The sequence below is a fragment of the Poecilia formosa genome, unplaced genomic scaffold (genome assembly GCF_000485575.1).
Source record: "Poecilia formosa unplaced genomic scaffold, Poecilia_formosa-5.1.2 Scaffold18, whole genome shotgun sequence".
NCBI lineage: Eukaryota > Metazoa > Chordata > Actinopteri > Cyprinodontiformes > Poeciliidae > Poecilia > Poecilia formosa.
In genome coordinates this window covers 800,063-823,761 of record NW_006799957.1, presented here as the reverse complement: position 1 = coordinate 823,761, position 23,699 = coordinate 800,063, and the positions used below count along the sequence as shown (strand labels likewise).

General features: G+C 37.0%; 1 long non-coding RNA gene across 2 annotated transcripts; it reads left to right on the top strand.

Annotated features, from left to right (window-relative positions):
• The first annotated feature begins 20,620 nt into the window (after positions 1-20,620).
• LOC107835687 (uncharacterized) lies at positions 20,621-22,118 on the top strand. Of its 2 annotated transcripts, none has more exons than XR_001661505.1 (3): positions 20,621-20,930; positions 21,489-21,541; positions 21,718-22,118. It is a non-coding gene; the product is annotated as an uncharacterized LOC107835687 (long non-coding RNA). The 2 variants fall into 2 exon arrangements; XR_001661504.1 differs by having other exon boundaries at positions 21,489-21,573.
• Positions 22,119-23,699: the final 1,581 nt, after the last annotated feature.

Sequence of the window (23,699 nt, the reverse complement as noted above, 5' to 3'; positions counted from 1 at the left end):
TTGCAAACTGAAAGTCTTTTAGAGAATTTGAAAGCCACATGGAAGACCCTGCTTCTTCTCCACCAACTCTTTGCACTGCACAGAACTCTGACACTTTTCTGCCTCTCACTGTAAAGACTCTCAGTATTTTAGTGACTCAGTGACAAAGCAGAAGACTGTACATACAGTATGGCACATTTTGTCAGTTGTCTATGAATCACCTCCTTGTTATGAAGGCTTTTGATTGACTGTAAGCTGCAGGCTTAGCTATTTTTGTATAGCGAAGTAAGTTTAAAGGTCTTCAATACTTTCCTCATGTATGGGGTTTTCTATGATTGATAAGATCACTGTATTCTTAAATATGAAAGTTGTATTCTTAGATATGAAAGTTTGCACAGATGGTTAGGGTTTTCTTTCCTCTAAATTGAGCATCTTGTATTGGACCTTTTTAATGTATTTTTCTGGGAAATTCAAGAATTCACATGACTATGCATAAAAAAAGCATAATTTTTCCTTCCCAGAAGAGCCGATCGGACGAGCACAAATTTGTAGTGAGAGCTGTGCAGGCCTTCAGGTACTGCCAGCATTCATCCAGTTTGAATTCAATGTCAGCAGTAGCAGCGCAACAGCACTTAGGACTGCCATAAGCCTCTCCGTAAATGTCAAATGACAAAATGTGAACTGTAGGCAGCATAAGGACAACGCAATAAAGGATGACATGACAAAATGTGTATCATCACAGTGTCTCTGAATTCATCCATAATTCAGCGCTTGTGTGCATGTTTGTGCATAAAATAAAAGATGTGTGTGCATATGTGTCAAGGAAAAGTGACATGTAGGAAGACAAATTGAAAGAAGAACAGCCTGGACATGTTCCCACAATTATAATAATATTTTGTCTTGGGACTCTGAGCACTTCATTCTCTGATACTGTTCATCAGTCTATATGAGAGTGGGTATTTGTGCCTGATTTGCCTGAGGAAGACAAATATTAAATGTGATTTTCTGTCCCTCCCAAACTCATGTTTTCCTGAGTGAGAGGTTCTGCCAGTGTGGTTGAGTGCTCGCTGTCATGTTCTCAGCTGGGATGTCAGTCATCCTCTGTGTTTAAGTTCACTGTGCTCATTTACTGTCAGTTGAGCGCTGGGGATAAGCTTCACATTTGGAGCCTTTGCTGCTGCCAAACACAGGACATTACAATACAAAGCACCTGCAGATTAGGAAGGAGGACCGTGATGTTATTTGAAGACGGTTCAGTTGATGAGTCCTTTAAGCTGGGACAAATAAAATAAATTTTAAGTGAATTCGGTTGAGGAGATATCAATTGTAAATGCTCTGTATGATTCTGACTCTGTTTATAAGCTTTCACCCACATAAGCTCCAAACAAAATTATATGTTCAATACACCAATAATACACATCACTCTTCTAGACAGTTTATGTGGTTTAAGTGGCGGAGGGTAGGAAAAAAAATGATGAAGTACATGAATAAAACATTGGCATTTGGAAAACATATAGATATGGTGGATGTGGCTTATGTAAATATGCAAAACAAATATCATCCAGGGTATATACATAAATGGAATCTTCTTTAAGACCAGGCACTGCGAGGATATGCTTTGAGAATGGAAATCTCATTAGTTTGATATCAAATAAAAGCAGTCATCTGGAGGGAAATGGCAGTGAAAGTGCACTGAGAGAGAGGACAAGACACAGAGGGGAGAGTGAAATTTGTCTTTGAAGTCAGTGATATTTACAGAGAAAATTTAGAGCTATTTCAAGCTGTTTTCATTCTCAAAAGTCAGCAGGTTGGTTTTTGAAAAAATCTGCTGCAGGGCTTCAGGGAGCCCAAACTCATCCCAGGGTGTCAAATGCTGATATTTTGTCAGGACCCCTTGGCGTCTCTGAAAGACCCACTAGGTGTCTTCTTGCTTTGGTATCCAAACGTTGATACTCCTGAAACACTAGAGTTGTTCCTGGCAGCAAAAGCTTGGTTTTGGAGAATGTATCCATAAACAAAGAAAACAGTCATCGCAAAGACGCAGAAGTGAAAGAGTTACGGCTTTTTGTAAACATATTTACAGCCTTTTTGTTTTTTGTTTTTTTGCATTTTTTCATGTTACAACCATAAGCATAGATGGATTTATTTATGGATTTTGTGTGGCTAAAGGCCACTTAAAGGTAATTGCACCAGATTTAATTTTAGAGTACATGAAACTAAACACAAATGCAAGCCACACTTTTAATACTTGGAAAAAAGAAAGAAGTGAAAACATCAGAAAAAATCCTTCCATTTAAAACTTGACACAATGTTTTATGCTGTACTTTCATATGAAATAATATTGCAGTTTATTTATATGAGCTTATTAGCATGCTCAGTGTCACCTTGCAGTAAAACGAGGCAAACTGACAAGTGTAAAAAATACCTAAAAATGTGTATTAGAGGAACAAAATGAAATTTAAATGTGCAACTAGATTGAAGAATAAAACAGAGAAAGTCATTTCATAAAGGTAGATTTTAGACAGGATGTAAAATGAGCCAGAGTCAGTGGTGCATATATGAGGAGGGAGATAATTCCAGAGCTGAGGGGACAGAGGAAGTGAAAGCTCTGGACCCAGTGGCCAGTGGTCATAGAAGTCATAGAAGAAGATAGATCTGAAAGAAAAATGAGCTTTGTAGATTTGCAGAAGCCTTTGTGGCATGAACATGAATGTCCTTGAACGTAAGCAAAAATTATATTGAAGCTGATGTTAAATTTTTCATTTGGACTAAACAGGTCTGGAATAAACTAATATATATATATATATATATATATATATATATATATATATATATATATATATATATATATATATATATATATATATATATATATATATATATATATATATATATATATATATAAATCCAGCTCATAAATATCTTGCGTGAATGGTAATTGTGGCAGCATTAATCTAAGTGGGTAACTAATGGAAACTCATGTTTCTGCAGTCACCTCTTGTTTACATCTGTGGGATCATTTATTGCTGAACAGTCTTTGGAGAGTAAACAACATTTATTGTTTTATTCTTTTCTTGATGTACATTCATAATTACAAACTGCATTTGCATGGTGATTTATATTTAGTTGTCTCAGAAACCCATTCACAACACATCCCGCTGATGACAAAGCCATCTGACAAGTTGCACTTAATGAGGTAAACTATGACAGTTAATCTCTACAATAACATTTACATAACACAAGCTGGTGTTGATGAGCAAATTAGAACCAATAATTTTATTCTGTAAAATAAATGATTAACTGAGATGGGAAAAAAGACATACACTTTCAGGTCATTTGTCTTGTATGCACTTTAAGCAACTAATCAAGAAAATTGATAGAGATTGAGACATCATTATTTGGTTTTACCAACACAAATATCCCCTTACACTTCATGGAAATTTCAATGTTTTTTATCGAGATTTCATTGAATCTTGCCACCATTCAACCTGCAAGGCCAAGGCCGCCCAACAAGCCTATGTCCCCCAACACACTAAGTGTTGCGTTTAATTATGGGACACCATGACGATTCTAATTTATTCTGTTGTTTATTTTCCTTACAAGCAAATATTCTTTCTTTACGCACATAATTTAATAAGTTTTTGAAATAAATTGGAATCATCTTTGTTTATTCATCCAGTTCTTAAGTGTTGCTTTCATTGCAATGTTTAGTACTGCAGGAAGCATGTGGGATTTAATTATTTCCACATCAGCTTTTGTAATGTCACCAAGCAGGGAGCATGATGGGCAGATTGGGTTGCTGTACTTGAGGCATGCTGATAAGTCTTCACAAAGTCTTATCCAAAAGTCATGGAAAAGGCAAGTGGTGCCAGGGTGCATGTAGATACTCATCAGGTTCGTCTCCTGTGCACTTTGGATGTGTTAGTTTTGGACTATCATTTGAATCCTGTGTAATGCTTTATATATGTTGTTTTTTTGTTCGCTTTTTTTTACTTGCACAACCTGGAGACTTATATTGTGGTTCATTTTAAAGGTATTTGCATACATTTAGTCCAATAGGTAAACTGTCTGACAGTACATAGATCAAATCCCCATTTATTAATAGGAAATCAGATTCTCAAATCCATGTCTGGGAGATTTACTGTGCATACATTTTTTGAGTAGCTTTAGGAGTTGAAGTTTATGAAGCTCATTATTATCTTGTTATGCCATCCCTTGAGAAAATCTTGTAATGCTCAGCGATTAGTCATACCTCTATTGTCAAAAACTGACACTCAACTTACTGAAATAGTCCCAGCTGCACACAGAAACACAAAACGTATTTCCTGTCCAATCATCACTCTTGATTATTTGTGTACATATTAAAAGAAAAGGTAAATCTACACTCTTTAAAAGCTACAGGACTTTAATACTGCCTTACAGGTAGAGCAGTCTGTTTCAACCCTGACAAGAATAAATAACTGCATCAATTCTTGTATTTATCAAAAATACATGTGGTTTCTATTAAAGGTCCTCATTCCAATTTTGTGGCAATATAGTTAATCACCTTCCTCACCGCCAACAGCAGGTACATCACCTTATATGAACTAAAAAAGCTTAAATTAGGGCCTGATGTCACAGCCTGTGATGAATTCAGGGGGCAACGCTGAATGTTGATCAAGGTGAGCCATGGAGGAGGCCGTGCTTGTCAGGGACCCGCCAGCATCCCCAAGCAATCTCTGCTGTGCGGAGATGGAAAGAGCGCCGATCTGAAATCCATCATGTGCCACCTACCAACACAGCGTTGATAGAGAGGAACTGCTGTCTTCCAAGTTACACCATGTGAGATTTTAAAGCGTGCGTCTTTATTTCAGAAGGAGACACTAAATCTGAACTTAAAAACATTTTCTATTTTAATAGACAAGAAAAGTAATCCAGTCATATTGTAAAGTTTAATGGTTTAATGAATAATTAACATATTTAATCCCATTTGTCGGCTTTGTCAAGGTGTCTGTTTAAAAGAGCATGATTTTTATGTTTTTTAGGGCCATTTGATTTGAAGCCCCATTGAGTTATAATACACGTAATGAGTCTTAAGATGTTCTTCAGAAATTAGAAATGACTGCTAAAAATATGCGAGTGGCCACAACAAAAGCAGGAACAAGTCTCACAAAGGGCATTTTGAGTTTTTTACAGTCAAAAATGTGTGAATTCTAAGTTTCTCAATATAATTAATACATATAATGTTACAATAATTAAAAATAATAACTGATGATGTGAGTATTGACTGAGCATTATAAGCAAGTTAAATGATAAAAAACAATAGGTCTCACTAAATGTGACTCCAGTCCTATTGTTGAGGGTAAAGGGCCTTTCAAAAGAACCGGATCATTTGTGAACGTCACATCACTTCCTCAGAATCTGACCCGGGGTAAGAGGATGACAAAAAATTGTTTTAGTCCCAGAGTTGAGCCTAAGAACTGTGATGTCTTTTAGTCTGTTTGTGACCGTGGTTTTAAATTAGAATGAATAATTTAATCTTGGGTACAATAAAAATGAAGTGGTTTAATATGTTACGTAAAATTATAATTATACTGGATGGAACTGTCTCTAGCCTGATCTGTAACGAGTGTTTGTGCCTGAATGCTATCTTTGAAGGAGAGTTGTTGCAATAAATTCTTTCTATATTTAATATTTTATTGTGGTTGAACAATGTAGAACTGAATTGTTCTATTTCTATAACCAGCCCTAGAAAAATTCCTGATATGCAATTTCACCTGACAAATTCAAACAAAAAAAAGCTCTTTATCTGTATATGAATGAAGACAGTATTAACGTTAAACACCAACACTGTTAAATAATAAGTGAACATGAAAAATAAAGGAAAATCATTATAAAATCCACTTCTAATCTTATGTCACTTCAACCATTTATTTTATCATTTGATACTTTTTCCCATGAGGTGCTGCATTCATCTAGTTTCATGTTATACAGAAATCTCATTGAGTAATTAATAAACTTATGTTGCTGATGCAATTTTCAGCTGAAACACGTTAAGCCTTTAATGTGCCCACATGCATACACAAACACGCCTGGTGTTTGTCAATATTGCCAGGATTTAACATCAGATAACTGGCCCAGAGCATATTCATTACATTTACAGAACGTTATACATCATGCAGATCCAAAAAAAAAAAAAAAAAGCTAGATCAAAGAAAGTAATTAACCACCAGGAGACAGTTTCTAGTGAGGGAGGAGAGCTTGAGATTAAGGGAGTTGGGGAGGACTGTTGACCATGTATGAAAGCGAAGCACTTTACTCTGTACTAGCTGCTCCAACATCCAATTCGTGTGTGTATTAACATATAGAGCATCTGTTTGCATACATTATTCCATAAACCTGGATTGTTTTCAGCTGCTACTTACTTCTAGAGCTTATGGGAAAAGTGAGAATAATATTAAAAGAGAACCAGTGTTGCCCCATGAATTATTAATTGACATGTTGCTAAATCTCCTAAAAGAAATGAAGAAGAAAGGGTTTTCCTACTTGGGACCAGTTCTCAAGGTCAAGGTTGTCAATACAGTCAGCATTGTTTGACAAAGGAGGGAAAGGAGCAGCACAGCAATAGCACAGAGTCCAGCTATTGTCATGAAAGTCGTCTCCATTTCCCATGGGTTGCTGTGACAGATAGAGATCTGAGGGGCAAAGCCTTGATAAAGATCATAGATTGATTGGGAAGCCTGCCTCGGATTTAATTGAATTTTAACCAAGTCACAACATCTTAGATCTAGAAGATGACCCAAGCAACTCTCAATTTTTCATTCTCTGTTTTCATCAGGATGCTTCTCGCTCTCCACATACTTTAGCTTATTTATTGAAATTCACTGTGTCCATAAAATGAGTCTGAGTGTCAACCAGAACTCCCTGCTGCCTGACTGGAAACTCAGGAAGCTCAATGATACATTTTCAGTGTTAATGTGAGCCTTGTTACATTTTATAGTATCAACTCTGACTCAACGTGAAAACACGTCTTACTGAATTTTAAACTATTTTAAAAATGCGTAATCAATCACAACAGCACAATTCAGGAGTTTAAGTGAATTAAACAACTTGGAAAAGTTCAGTTTGACTGAAAATGAAATGAGTACTTCAAGCTTGCAAGAAAGCATTTAAACATATTTTTGATTTGTTGAGCATATTCCTGTAACAAGACTTGATGAACCGTTTTTATTTTTGTTTTTTTGTTGTTGTTTTTTTTTGTTTTTTGCAAAGGCCAGGATCAGATGGAGCTATTATTGTAACCATTGATGTATAACATATGTACCTCCAGAGACTCTTTAAAGGTAGTACTGAAAAAAAATATCCCATCGCTCCTCTGCTCACAAATCTTCTGTGCTTTCAATCAACGCTGTGTGACAGCTGCTCCAAATCATTGCCAAATGTTCCTTTACATTATCTGAAACTAATTTTACAATTTAATGATGTGGATGTTTGTCTGTTTGGAAGGCTCAATTGAAGCCAGATATATACCCACAGGCTTAAACTGTTTTGGCTTGTCTTATAACAAGTCAAGATAATATATTTGGGATTTCTCAAAAATGTTTTAGGGCAAAGTACGTAAAATGTAGGTAAGCTTCTAAGTTGGAGCAAAGACATAAAAATGTGCTTCCTCAATGGTTTTCTCAGGAAAATATATATATTTTTAATCTCTCTGGTGTTAAAGGCTTCTGTATTTTATAGGAAAAAGTAAGGGAGACGTGGGAGGTGGTGTCGGCACGTAGGGTCTGGTTTTATTAAGAGAAAATTATACTTATTGGTTCTTATTCATTACACAGCTGTGTTATTTCACAATTCTTATAGTTTAGCATTTCCCCCAAATTCCCATTTTAACCTCTGACTCTATTTCTTGTGTAAAGAACATAAAATGTCCATGTTTACGAGGCACTGTTACTTTTATTTGGAGCATTTCTTTATGGCACAGCTTTAGGCTGAAATATAAATGCAGCACCTTTACCGCTTTACTGCTATTTGTACTAAGCAACTTATGAAAACATATTCAACATCTCTCTGTACCAAACACATAAACACAAAGATAAAGTCAAAATCACTATTAACCAAAAACTCACAAAACCTTACCAGTGTATGATACTCACATTAAATCCCAAATTTTAAAGGTTACTCTAGTTCTGGAGCCACATTTAAACTAAATAAAACATGCTGAGGTCTGCAAACCTTACCTAATAAACACTACTGGTGAACTGAGCTTGCTTTTGCAGAACTCAATTGACCTTCTTTCGGTAAATGAAAAATCTTACTTTCAGACATAGAAGTTATCATATTTAACAGTCTTCTAGCCTTAACAGTAATTTGCATTCAACATACTATTGCTACTAACCTAATCTGTATTTTTACAGGACAAAGTAAGGAAGTCATGTGAGTCTGTTACTAGTTAGTCTGATCAACAAAGCTCCCAGCAGACCACGCCCATCACTCTCGCTCTACTGGTGAATAAAAGGAATTACAACAACAGCCCCACCTCAAATCAGTGCATGTGGAGATGAATAAAAATAACATTACCTTACAAAAATATCAAATTAACTACAAATGCAAACTAAGTTATCAATAAAAATAAATAAATAAATGACACAAGGAATGAGTGTTGAACACATGAGGAACAACACAATAGACACAAAAAAATCAAGAAACTTGCAGAAATCTGTCAATATTTTTTGAATTTTTAAAGCTGCTATGTGCAAATCATCTCAAAAGGGAACATTCTTAGAAATAAGAACATGAAATTGGTGTGAATTCAAAGCAAGCATTTTGATCAAAATGGATATTTTGATCTTATAGTTCTGCTGTTACTTATGCAGTTCTTAATCCCAATTACCAGGTAAACATGGATTGAGCCTCCTAGAACCAATCCAGTTTGGGTTCAAACGGGTCTGTATGGTGGGACAAAGCTCCTGCTGTTTCCCAGCTGAACTGTCAGGGTGGGACAAGGAGTCAGTGATTGATGGATTCTCCAGACTGGCGGATTGTTCCGTTGAGTTTCCTCCTGCACCAATAATGACACATGATGGAAACCCCTGTCAGCGAGCCATGATGGGAAATGAAGATAGATAGCGTCTTGGATGGAAAGTGATTTTGTTGAACAGGAAGTTAAGAACATTTTTGTAGTCATTATCTTGTACAATAACTGCCTGCAGTGCAGTATTTTCTGGTACTAACTATGAAGTTTAAACTTTAAAAGAATGTTTTTTTTTTTTCCTGTTTATTTTGTCAGCCACTGTTAATTTTCTACAACACATTCTGAACTTCACTGAATGCATGAGATTGCAGATACAGCAGGAGTCTACAATCAGGATTTTAACACTACTACTTCTATGGTTGTGCTACAAGTCATTGTTAGATTTTTTTAGCATTGAATTTTTTCTTGTTTGCATGACCCCAAAGTTTCAATAAACCTGTCACATACATGCTGGATAAAATAATCAGGTTTTTTTGGTCATTACTTAATTATTCATGCATCTGTGAAATATGCATGTCAACATTATTCATCATTCTGAAAAACTGTGGGTCAGTGGTACAAATGCAACTGCTGAACAAACCACATCAAAATGTAATAAATGAAACCATTTAAAAATATTTCACCCTGCTCTCCTTTTTGAACATCTATGACACATTTCACTGTACCACTGCCCTGGGTCCCCACTTTCAAAATGGACCATTGTGTTGCTACAGCACAATGAGTGAAACAGAGTTTCCATGTGTGCAGTGTGTTCTTGAGCTGGTCTTGTCATCACAAAGACGAGCTAAAGCCCAACTCCTCCTTCCCTTGGTTTACAGCTTTAGTCTCTTCACTTGAGATGGGTGATTTTAATTTGTCAAAACTGTTTACTAGCTTTCCTCCAAGGCTATTACTGGTGTGTCATGAGGGAGAAGATGTGTAATGAAAAGCAAACAAATGGCAGGTAAAAAAAATGGTGCTGAAAAGAGAGATGGGTTGGGTAGATAATGTAGAGGGATCTTTCATGTAAAAGGAGGCCAGCATTGATTTATTATTCCATCTTTTCTCAAGAATCAATTATGCTAAAATGCAAATCTGGGACATTATGAATTTTTCCATTTGTTATGAATAATTCAAATATTTATTGGGTGTCTGTCAACATCTCAAATTACTTAGTCCTTAGTAGAATGCACAACCTGCACAGCCTAATGAGGTGATGTCTGGTGTCCTCTTTCTACAGACAGCCCTTTCTTATTCTGCCAGTGGCCCGCCTTTATGTTGTCCGATCCCAATAAAAGGGCAAAACCTTCTGTCCTTAGATGATGTAAAATAAATTCACCTCTAGTAATAGAAAAACAACAACAAAACAGATAATACAAATCCAGAGGCATGATGCAGCACTAAGATGAGAGATGGCAGGAAAAAGGCGTCCAGGAGGAAGATGTGTCACCGGTCAGAGTAATGAGGCCACACAGACACAAGGATGACAAGGACAGGAATGGCTGGCTGTCGTTATTGAACTCCCACAGAGCAGACTACCACATAGTTAGCTCACATTCCTGTCACACTGGCCCATCACAGAGTAATGATTATACACCTGTTAAATACAGGCCAATAGAAGGCTTCCTGCTTGTATCCACCTGGAAGTGTCATATTTTTCCCTGGTATGGCTTTTAAGGCTCATACACAAACACATGTTGTCATGCTAACTAAAACCGTTTTATAAGCATTTATAGAAAATAAGTGTTGCAACTACAGATTCAGCAAAGGTGCATAAAAAAAGCTTCAATTTCAAGATGAGGAGCTCCAGGTTAGGAGTGTAAATGTAAAGGACCAACACCAGTGGGCAAAACTATTACAAATTGCCTGGAAACTGTTTAAGTTCCCTTGTTTTAATTGGAATTAGTTCATCAGTGGGTCATGGGAAAATTAATGCAATTATTGTACCTTTTACTCATGATTTTTAATAGGTTTTTGGTGGCAGTGGCAGGTTATTATCTGTGGACCAGATCGCTCAGGTGGAACTGCTAAGGGCTACATCTGAGATTGTCAGCTCCACATTTGTTTTATGGATCTGAAGATTTGCAAAGGTGTCAGTTTAGGTATTTTGTGGAAGCTACTTGGGTTACTTTTAGGAAATATTCTGTCCTTTCATACCCAAATTTATAGTTGTCTCCACATTCTCAGCACAAAGTCAAATGTGTTCCCAGTAAGTGTTACAAGGACTGCCCCTAGTCAAAGAAACAGTGACTAGGGCATTGTGCGGTTCAAGGATCTTGATGCTTGCTTAAGAAAAGTTGGATTTTTGATTTTAAAACCTGCAGATGTTAGAAACAAACTTCTTGGTTGAATGAAAATGATGTTAAACTCAATTTTGCCAGGGGTATTGATAAATTCATAATGAGATCACCCACATACTTTAGTAGTAGTGAAAAAGCTACCAAAAAACACTTACGACCAAGCTGGTAGCATATTTTTTCTGCTGTAAAATTGGACCTCACATGGGGTCTTTTGGGACTGACTCAGATTTGCTGCCAACCATAATTAGCAAAGAATTCCAACTGAATTGAGATGAAGTTTTGAGCTATTATACATTGGCAACATTTTCTTTCCAGAAGGTTCTTGTCCAAATCCCACTAAAAAGATGACCCTCACTTGTATTGTGTAGTATTTTAAAGAAAGTAACATTCCACTTCTACAGCATATGAGCTCAAACTTATTTCACTTTCCAGTTCATTAGCTCAACAAGTAACAGCTTTTAATAAATATTTATTTATCTAATTCAAATTAAACCCAAGTGTCTAAACTTGTTGGTCATTTCTGCCTTTTTACAAGATGAAGGACTTGTTCAGGCACCAAGAGTGGGACATGAAGAACCGCCAAACTACATTTTGAGGATAATCCAGTGATGTGCAGCAATGACACTTTAGTGTTAATTAGACAGTGGTGAGATTGTTTGATCCAATGCTCTTGCAGCCTAGTAATCAGGTCACGCAGATTGATATGATAATCCCAGGGGCAGAGCATGAAAGAAAAGGCTAACTCTGCATTGGCAGGGTGAGAGCCACGGATGTAAGTCGGAGATATCCTTCTGAAGTTAGAATTCTTTTCTGGCCTTGGAGGGCAAGCTGCGAGAGAAAAGTGGAGGAAGAGATGGAGAGAAAAATCATTTCCCTCATATAGATAATAATCTTGGCTACTGTGGAATTTCACTCAGCTGCGAGAAAAAAGCTGAAACTTGCAATACAAAAAAGAAGAATTCAGTTTACTGTATGTGATGGAGGATTAAGCAGCATGGATCTCACCACATGGGCCACGTTTCATTGGCTAATGCCCATTTCACGTCACAGCGCAGCTACCACGTGCGTGACTGTGTCACAAAAACAAGCTACAGTAGTAAACACATGCTAATGTACATTGTGGACTAGCAGACCGGCAGAAAGTTTTTGCGTCAGGACTTAAAAAAGAATGGTTCTCCACTGTCAGTGGGGTATCTGTACAGGCAATGTCAGGTATCCTGATCGTATTTGTGGATCTAAAATTCACAGATTTCCAAAATCTGAAACGGAATGCCTTGCTTGGATCAAAGTTTGTGCACGACCGCATTTGCAGCTCAACCGTCATAAGATCAATAAGAACAAAGGAGTGTGTGCTGGTGTAAGTATTATTGCTTTGCTTTCTTTGTGTTTAGTGAATGGGGATATTTTGAGTGATTGTTTATCTATTTGAGATTCAGTAGTGTTATCCATTTTGTAGTCTGATGAATGGAACATGTAGATCAATATGCAATGTGTACCGTATCTGACATACATTAAAGATTTTATTTTACCTGAAAAGGCTTTTTACTAACCTGTAATCGTGTTAGCCACGCTAGCACCGAGCACAGTGCGTCAGGCCTAGGCACACTCAAACATTTGCCAACAACAGAAATCACTGATTTCAAAAGTAACCCTCAAAACTATGAATGCCCGACTTATCCAGCCTTGCAATAGGCATCAGTGATCTTGTCCACAGCTATATTTATGCTGAGGGTGTGAGGATCTGCTGTTTTTCTCATCGACCGGTAGCATTTCGCTGTGACTCGCACAGTGTTGGAGGCATCGCGTGGCTCAAACACCTTTATGTCGTCCAAAAAAGATGACATGAACTTGTTGGTTCCCCTGTCCATTGTCGTGGCTGATATTTTGTGAAAATCCGGCAGAAATGCAACACTAATTGACTCAGAAATACTCTGGAGAGAGTCAGTGGAAATGAAAGACGCCATGTTTACATAGAAACTAAGCTCCAGGCTTTGTTTCTGAGACATGCAGCCACGTGGGATTTTCGAGAGCATTTCTAGCATTTCTGGGCGGAGCTTGGTAAGGTCCATTATTTCATCATTACATACTGAATCTCACATGATTGTTTTAATGCAGTGTTTTAAAATATTAGAATTTACTCTACATTTTGGATCGATGTTGGAATTTACAAGCTGTAGCACAGACAGTTTAATGTCATTTCAAGCTTTTTTGTTTCACATTATTCCATCACATCATTTCTGTAAGACAAGCCTTAAAGCAAATAAAAAGATCAGCCAAGCTAAAAGATTTTCTCTGGTTTTAATCTTGACATGCATTCAGATCACACAATAAAAGTATTTTTGACATACAAAGACATTCTGTGTGTTTGCATCAGTAAGGTCAGGTACCAGACAAGTCAGCACAATTTTTCTAATATCTACAACCGCATAAAACTACCACAACGACCTTGTTTTTTTTTTTTGTTTTTTTTTTTTAACCTGAATGAGATAAGTTGCATCAACACTAAATGGATCAAACATGGACTTTATTCTGATGTCTTAGAATTGCTAAAAGAGTACTTTTCAGGCAAATTAAAATTGAAAGAAAAGCTATGAAGCATAAATCAGGGAATATTAAATCCACATTTCACAAATCACCATTTTGGCTTTAGGTGTGATATTAAAGAAAAATTAGTTAACACTGCTGAAGCTATCCCCTATTTCAACGTTTGGTGTGATCTGAGTCCAGATCACACCAAACATCACTGAATGTTTGAAGTGCTTTATTAGCACTCCAAAAGCTTAATATTATTAAGCTTCCTGTAACAATATCTGTGGATACTGATTAAATTATGGACATAATCTGCAAAAGATTTAGTTTAGCTGCATCTTTATATTTAAGTTTTTAAGACGCTAAATGCCATTTCTTTGCCTTGTTTTATCTTATTGGATACCATTTATTTCTATTTTTGGCCTCAGGACCAGAATTTAATAAAATTGTAGGAAAGGTCCAAAGTCAAGTCTTTAGGGACCAAATCAAAGATTGCCTCCAATCTGAGACTTTATACCTTGGGATTAGAAAGAAGGTACTTATACACTACACCCATTGGCAATTATTTGTAAACTTTCCAACATGTTTAGTTCAATTTAAAATTACAACCTTATATATTACATAATGGAAGTTCATCTGTTATTATGATTCTTTATTTATCTGAATAAAATTACTTTAAATGCTTTACTATGAAGATTTATAATATATATACTTTTTTGACCACAATGAATCAGATTGAAAAAAATGCTTGAAATAATTGCTGGTTTGATTGTTTTGACAGTAGAGGCTGTATGCCAGCATAAAATGACAGCTGTTAAGAAAATTGAATCTGAACAGCTATGTAACAAGTATATATGTTAATATCAAACATTTTATTTTTACAGTGTTGTTACAATACATTTCTCAGAATATATTGACATTCCCTGAAATAAGAGCTATTTGTTCTTAAACATTAAACTGGAATCACATACAATCAACATTATACTTCCTGATAAGATGTATCAAACTCTTTAGCTTAGTTGATATGTCAACATAGATGCCAACATACTGGGAGTGCATAGGGCATTCAGTTTTCCGCATGTAATTTCAGAGGCTAATGAGCACTCATTAGGGGGGAGAGACACACAGCTGTGACTAAAACACAATGTCCAACACAATAGTAGAAACAAATGAATAAGAGAGAGACACACAGACAGAGTAGGAGGCATTATCAGAGCATTTTAGACAGCATGGAACCGAACGAAACGGCTTCGCTTCAGAGAAGGCTGCCTTGACCTTTTCAGTATTCATCACCAGATTGCATCTCCAAGCTCCTAAGCCAATCAGCACAGTAGAATTTCCAGGTCAGCGTATCCTCCTTGAAGCAAAAGGTCAGCCCAAAGGAACCGGGGTCCGCCATAACTTGGAAGACAGCGCATGGCGAAGAGGTTTATCTACCTGCCAAATGACACATTACCTCACTGCAGCTTAAGTCCACTTAAGTCAGTGGCAGGACTTCTTTGGCTGACTGCAGGAAAAGGGTCTTTTCATCAAAGAAAAGTGCTGCTTCAGAGGATGTCAATTTGAATTCAGCATGGGATGATAAACATGGTGCACACTACAAAAGAGCACCTTGTTACTTGGATCAGCGTCAGATGACAACATAAAATAGAAATATACTGAATCAGGTTCAAAAGGGAATATGTTCTAGCTTTTTTCTCTTCTGTGGTTGCAAAGTTTCACTATATCATGAAATTGTTGCACCTTGCTGTCCATAATGATTAACAGAATCAGTGCATTAATGTGTTTTATGCAGCCAGTGGAGAATAATTCATTGATATAACCTATTAGAGTACATGCTTAGCTATATTAACATATTTACTGGAAAATTGTAATAACAATGGATCATCTTGACCATTAAGTTTTAAAGTATTTTAGGTTTTAAAACTCACTGTTGGATCAAATAACATCTGATCGGCTCTCAACTCCAGTTTGTATCAATAGAGACATGAAATAAGGGTTCATGAAGGAATTAAAGGTTGAAGAAGTGAAAGCGATGATACTTTGAGAGCAGCCTGCCCACATGGCTCCAGTGATCTCCATCAGTAGAGATCACTGGAGCCAGTTAGAGTATCTTTAACTCTAACTCAGAAAAGGAGATGAAAGTAGTGAAATCAAAGTGCAAAGAGAAGAAAATGCAGGCAAGTAAGCGTTTGGTTTTATCCACCGTTGCCTCGGCTAAGACCAGAATTAGAACAGAAGTGTGAAGCAAATGTCAAATACAATTTCTGGTTTATGCAACATATTTTGCACCGTTTTTTAATCTTGTAAAGAAATTTAAGCGTGGCTGAGTTTAATTTAACAAGACATCACACTGATGCATGTTTTTATACGATATCATTTGTTCTGCAATTTGAACAATTAAAACCACGCTGTTTTTGAAATAAAGTTCTTAGGAGTCATATTTTTTTTCACACAGTCCTTAAGCAACCCTAATTCAACATCAGTCACAAGTTAAAGCTTAAACTGAAGATAAATTAAATCTGGCTGCCATTTCTGCACTTGCCTTTTCCCAGGATTTGCCACGTAATGCATAATGTAAACTCTGTCTGTGATTGTCAAGTAGGCTGTAATCAAAAAACAGAACAACAAAAAAGAGAAAGATAAAGCTTATACTAAGACCACCTAAGGGGCTTGAATGGAAAAATCCTGTCACGAGTCAATTCCTCTCATTGTTGAAACACAGCACAGACGATGAAATGAACAGGCTGTGCCTTAAGAACACAAAGACAAAATGGCAATGACAATTCAATTTAAATGAAACATAATGAAAGCAGGGAATGGAAATATGGTAATGAGGTGTGTCTTGGAAGTTGTGTGGAGTATAACTTATGATTAGAGCAGAAAAGGAGGATATTTGATGAGGATTTAAGTTTTACTTATCACTTGACAGCGTGTTTAATTACCAGGACATTAGTTGAGGATGGAGCAGTAGTCCCAGAAAAAAATTAATTCAAGAAAACGACTCTTTCTTTTTTCCTTTTTATCTCCCAGACGTTTAGAATTGAGTCAACTCTTAAATGAATGGCTTTATCACTGTAATGGCAGTTTTGAAGCTGACTGAGAAACTAAAACTAGCTGACTGATAGAGTTAAATATTTTTTGTCCCTTTCAGTACCTTGCAAAATTGTTCATATCCTCAAAACCATTGTACTTTTTCTCACAATAAAAAAAAACTGAAGTGTATTAATTGGAATTTTATGTCATTCCATAAATGTTAGCTTTCAGACTGTAGGTGAATGAGAGTGTAAATGCAAGTAAACGTTTCTTTAGGCAGAACATTTCACGTACAAACGTAACAAAATGCTTCATAGAGAAATATTTGCATGTCAACATAGAAACTCAACACCCAAAACAGGAGTCAAAACCCTTTAAAAGCATAACAGTTAGTTTTGCAATTATATAAGTAGAACAAAATAATTCAAACCAAACACCAGAAAAATACCTGAAGGTATGAAATCTGATGATATATCAAACCTACAAAATAAAAAGTATTGGTATCAATATCAGTTATATTTGTTATCAATCTGTACCAAACTACATAGTATTACACACCTCTACTTAATAGTACTCTTGTATTAGAAAGACCTGATCAAAATCAAGACCTAAATCCAACTAGACATGTGATAGGAATCAAACATATCTGTTAAGAGACACTCAGCCTTTGGTCCAACCTCATCTATTTTCCAAAAAAGAGCAAAAACATCAGTAATTTTCAAGCGCAAAGATGGCAGAGACATATCCTGAAAGAACTGCAGCTGTAACAGAGAGTTTGTGTTGGTCTGTCGATAAATCCCATGTAGATACACTGAATTTGTGATTGGAGCAAAGTGTGAAAGATTCCAGGGGTGTGAACCTTTTGGGAGGTATTGCAGGACCTAGATATTAAAATATGACTGTACCATGTGGAGTATGGAGGATTATCACTTTCTTTGCATGGGGGTTTTGTGTAAGTACTTTGCTTTTATCATCTTGACTCCTACATTGCCTTGCTACAGAGAAGTGAGTTCTATCATATCGTTGAGGATGATATCTTGCAGTAAAGGTTTTCCAAAGACACTTGATGCATTTCTGCTGTTCGATGGCACTAATGGTCAAGAATGGCTACTAATACTCTACTGCTGGTATTTAATCACACAATCAATCTTACCACTGACAAAGGCTCCTTAGCCACATTTGGTGAGAACATCTCAGCCTGCAATCGCCACCACATTTCCCCTGTCAATGGAAAAGGAGAATTGGTGATGAGGGGAAGGAGGTGAGGTGAGTGGAGAGAAAGCAGACGAGAAGAGTGGAGATGGAGAAAGGCGAGGGGGAGGCAGCGGGGGTGTTTAATCTACTGATTCAATTCCTGCCAATGCCCGTCACTCTGCCTCTCTGTCAGGAGGGCAAATGGAGCATGCAGCCAAAAACACTCAGACCAAATCACATTTTCTCTCAAATTCTCACTCTCTCTTGCTGTCTCTCTTGCATCTCTATATCTATCGCTCACACCATCTCTCACTCTCCACCATTCTTCATATCTCCCTGTTGCACTTGCCTCCGTTTTTGTCCCTCACTTGCTGACTGATTCCTGCATTACTCCACACATGTGCCAAGAAAACAAAACTTTGGACACAAGTGCAAACAACAGTGCTTGGAACTCTTAAGACCTTAAGTTTTTTTCTACGTTTTTGTATAAATGAATGCATAATTATTCCCTGGCTCCTGCTTCAGGTTTAAATATCATTTATTCACTTTCATCTTGTTATTGAATGATGACAGTGTTGTAAACATCCCATCTTAGTAAAAGAACAATTGTTAAAGCGAGTAAAGATCTGTTGATGATTGCTTATTGATGGAAATGTTTGATTTGTGTAGTAATTTACATGATTCGGCGTGTCAAATACAAAACACCATTTTGCATTGATTTTAGTTCTGCATTGTAATTTGCGAGTCTATTCATTAATTCATCAATTCATACCTCTTTACCTGGAACTTTGTGAGCTTAAATAGCTTTACCTCAACAGGCAGCATGTTTAGAAAAATAGTCAAAAGTAGATTTTCACCTGAATGAATTTCACTACTAAAATCCATGGATCCTGAAAGTTTGTTCTTTTTAAATGAATTGTTGCTTTCAAAAAATTCTGCTTCCACACAAGACCAATTCTCAGAAATGTTTTCATTCGCACAAAAGCACAGTGAACAAAACAAGATGCTATTTTTACAACCTCAGAGCTGTTACTAGCTCTAAACACAAACAGTTGTTTAGGTTAGCGGAAAACTCAACAAGAAAACCAGAATGGCCAACAAACAAAGCACGTGTGAAGTCTTTTGTAGAAGGTTTTGGAGCTGCTGCAGAATATAATTTACCATTGTTGTTATGAATTATGTGTATGACAATTTGGAGTTATAGATCGGGTTAGAGGAGGGGCTACTATGTCAATGTTTCACAAAAGAGACATTTTTCAGTCCACATATACACGAGGGTGAAATTTTCTCTCTGAAGCCTGTATTTAAAAAAAGCTATGGATACCTGAAAAATACATCTGTTCCATTGTGGACATGGGGAATTTGGTTCTGCATCCAAGCATCAGCCTGGATTGGATTTGGTGACTCCAGTTCATTAAAACTACAGTAACTAAACTCACACCTGTGACAAACAGAAAAATCAACATTGCTGTTGACTCCCAGCAGTAGCCAACTGGTTCTGGTAGCCACTGGTAAAAACACAAAATGGCTCAAAAACACTCTGCACCAGCTAAGCACACTAAGTTTTTAGATAAATTAAAACCCTCCATAAAATCTGATTTGAAGACTTTTATCTGCTTGAACATTTGATTTTGCTCTAGTCTTACAAAAAATGATTTAAATTTTTCCAATAGTGTTTTCCTACAACACAACAGCATTTTGCATCATTTTTAATTGCCTTATAAGTAACTGAAGTAAATGAAAAACTTTTTCAAAAGTCACTTCCACAGGATTAATTTATAAACCCACAAGCTTTCATTTTGATTACCTCAATCAGTTTTAAGCCTCCCAAACATTTCAAGCCAACCTGAAAAATGAGACATCCAGACCCAAGAGTGGAAACTTATTAAAGTTATCACCTCCTCAATCTATTTATTACATTTATAATATATTGAATGGGTGATGGTGTTTCCAGAGTCGAACACTGTTTTCCAATAACAATGTCAAGGAGGGAAGCAATTTATCAATCAACAATTAAACATAATTGCAACCGGGAAGCACAATTCAGAAAAGATAAAAAAAAAAAAAAAAGTTTATGAATGTTGTGGCTGTACCAAAAACACATGCAGCATGATCACTAGAAACATAAAACCTTACAAGTTCAGAGCTGGTTGAAGCATTAGCAGAATGTTGATGTATAAAACATTTAATATCTGAGGGAATAGGAATATGGTTTACACAGTTTACACTTTTTCCTCTTGAGGTGACTGATTGAAGACGGTTATTATGTCCTGGAAATAGTAGCATTTTCATAGCTGCTATTTAAACCTGCTATTGCTGAAGCTATGTTTCCTTTCATTGCGTTTTACTGTTGGGTGGCACCTTGAATAATGCCATTTCTATATGTGAAAAAAATAGATACAAAGTTAGATGACAAACAGGACACACCCTTTGTCCAATTTCAGTTAACTTATTTGTGAACCCACCAAATTAGTTCATCAGTGATCCACAAATATAACAGCAAACACTGAGACTGTAATTAGTAATGTGTTTCAGAGTAACATCTTTTTTCTTCATACTGCTAGAGATGAAGCAGCTTTATTCATCCTCCTACCAGCTTACCGAGTTGACACATTAGTAGACATGCCTTATGTTCTGTCTTTTTCTCTGTCCTCCTTTCATCTGCGCAGAGCCTACGGCTGAGAAAGCCGATGTGCTGGTATAAGCTTTGTCACCCCAACACGGGGCCCCTGGCTGGCCAGCCAGCTCTTTCTTCAGTCCTCTCATTTACACCCAGCATAATTAAGAGCTTCGACCTTAAAAAAGCGGATGGCTCTTGTAGAAACTACTCCCAGAGGATTTCACACTGGAGCTGCCAAAAGCAGCTGAGGGAGTGAAGTCAGATACAACCATGGAAACTTTCAGTAAGTGACTTTCTTGTCTGGAGGAATTACAGAGAGATCCAAACTGCAAGTAAATTAAGGCTGCATTTTTTGAAAGTATACTCATTTTTCAGAGCTCATCTCTTCTTTGTGAAAACGACCATTTGTGCATGCACGCTTCACTTACACATACTCTGAGTGGACATTGCATCATTAAGCTTGATCATAAGATTTATTAGTGGGAATTTGGGGATGAAATTTAGACAATATGCATGGGCAATTTGACAACAAATCTGAATTGATATGCCACAGGTTTTATAAATCAGGATTGCCGAGTTTCTATTTGTCTTCACTTAAAAGGAGAGTTTAGAAAAATGGAGAGCAACAAACGTAGGCATGCACCTGGCAATAAAGAAACATGCCTTGTGATATTTCAACACTTTGTCACATTACAATCACACATTTTATTGGGCTCTTATATGATTGAGCTCCTTAAATTTGTATGTTCTATGAAGTTCCGCTTCGCTGCCACATCTGCTGGGTTGTCTGTCGATCTTGTGTGTTTTTGTGCAGAGGGCATTGCTTCATCTTCTCCTGCAGAACATCAAAAGCTCAGAAGGAGGCAGTATAAAGGACTGGTTGAAGATCACCAGGTTGCTTTCTCCACACTTTTCTAATAATAAAGGTCCTTGTTGCTGGATTTCATCCCTTATTGTCTCCTTCATACTAGATTCTGAGTGTTCCAAGAGCTCATGTTGGAGCACTTCTTCCACTTCTTCCTGCAAGGCTCCCATGTTTCATACCAACCTTTTTTTTTTCTTTGCCAGAGATCCTACAAGTCTTTTTGCTGTTCCTTTGGTCAGGATATGACAGTCGACTCCTTGGGTAATCCTTGCCAGGAAGCTTCCCGCCTTCCTGAAAATCACTCATGTGCCTGACTGCCCTCTGCTCCTCCCCACAGATAAGACTGGAAACATGCCAAGCACGCAGCACCACCTCATCTCATCTCCTAATCACAGACTGTCAGATATATAGCTATGTCTTCTTTATGTAACCCCAAACAACACAGTCACTGGATTTTGTCAACTTCATCTTGGGGTGACATTTTCCAAAAGTCGCCCAGTTAACCAATCATCTCCTCTTCCAGGCCTTCTGGGTTCTTCTTGCAAATAACATAGTGTGATTATTCTTGTGGTTACACTGAACTTTTGAAAAACTGCTTTTCACGTCCTTGGTTTCATCTGTCCCAGACTAATTTTAAACAGGACAGATGCACCTAAGTAAAAGCCAGTGTAGTCTGCCGAAGTCAACAAATTAATAATTAGTAATTAGAGTCATGTGTGAAATTTGTATCCCATTATATATACAACCGGTCTGTGAAGGTCTCAAATATTTGTTAAAAACATTGGTGAACAAACAACATGAAGACCAAGAGACAAACCAGTCAGCTCTGAGACAAAGCTGAAGGTTAATGATACATGTTTAAACTTAGAGACGTGGCAGTTCAACAAAACCAACAAGCTTGTAAGGTCAGCATTGAAAACAAATAACCAAGGAGGAACTGCAGAGATCCTCATCTGAGGCAAAACATATGTTTACAGCATGTTAGCTATTAGTGGCAAACTCCATTAATCTAGAGGTGATACTGTATATTTTCAGTACATCACTGGGAATGTAAAGAACTTGGGAAACCTTTGAGAGAAGGTGATTTGAGCTGAGATGGAAATTGTATTGGAAGATGGGGTGGATAGACTGAAAAGTGGGACAATTCTTAAGAGGAGGGCTGATCTAAAGGCTACAAATGAAAAAAATCTGTAAGTCTCCTTATACAGAAGTAATTCTGAGAAGTAATTTCTATGATGAGCTCAGCAGACACACAGTTCCACAAGGTGTATCCTAATTGCTGCTGCCGCTAGTCTGAAGGAGCTGAGGCTAGAGTTGTGAGAAAGGAGTGCTGGGTGAGGCAAAACATATCTGAAGATTGTAGCTGCAAGAAAGAGGTTTTTGGGAGCAGGTACTCGAATTCCTGCCACCGGATACCTAAAAATTTCTCAAACATGCATAAAATAATCAAAAGTACACTTCAGGTATGTTTTTGATGAGGAAATAACATTAGAGCATGACATAAAGCTCAAAAATGTATATTTTACACAATACTCCCCTTTAATTTACATATCAATGGGGGATATGCATAGAAATGCAAATGGTCATGTATACCAGAAAATTGTTCTAAAATCTGAACATTTTGAATTACATATCAACAAGCTGTGACCTTTATTATGCATGTTATCAGCAGAAGAGCAAACAATAAATGTAAAACATATTAACTACTAGGGACACCATGTGATGTCCAGAATAGAAAGCATAGAGTCAGGCAAAGAAATAAAGAAGTGACCCTTATGTCCCACAGGAGCACTTACATCCCGTCTTTCTTCACCTCCTCCCCCCCAAATCCCACCTGAATACACTATCACTGCTGAGTTGGCAACCTGGAGGATCGGATGTAAAAATCCCTGAGAGGCGAAGGGATGCTAGCACCTTTGTGTTCCTGTCACCTGGATCAGAAACAGTATTACCTTAAACACACCCAAAATATCTACGGGATTCCTCAAAGACAGGGAGGAGATGGAGGAGATGTGGAGAGTTTGACAGATTTTGATTGTTCAGTCTGGTTTGTAGAAACACATGTAAGAAACTGAACAATAAATTACAACTGGAAGTTCTCACAATTTGAAAAGAGGATTGGTTAGGGACTCTGTCTGTGTCACAACATGAGGTGATAAGTGACGTTAAATGAATATTCTTTACCAA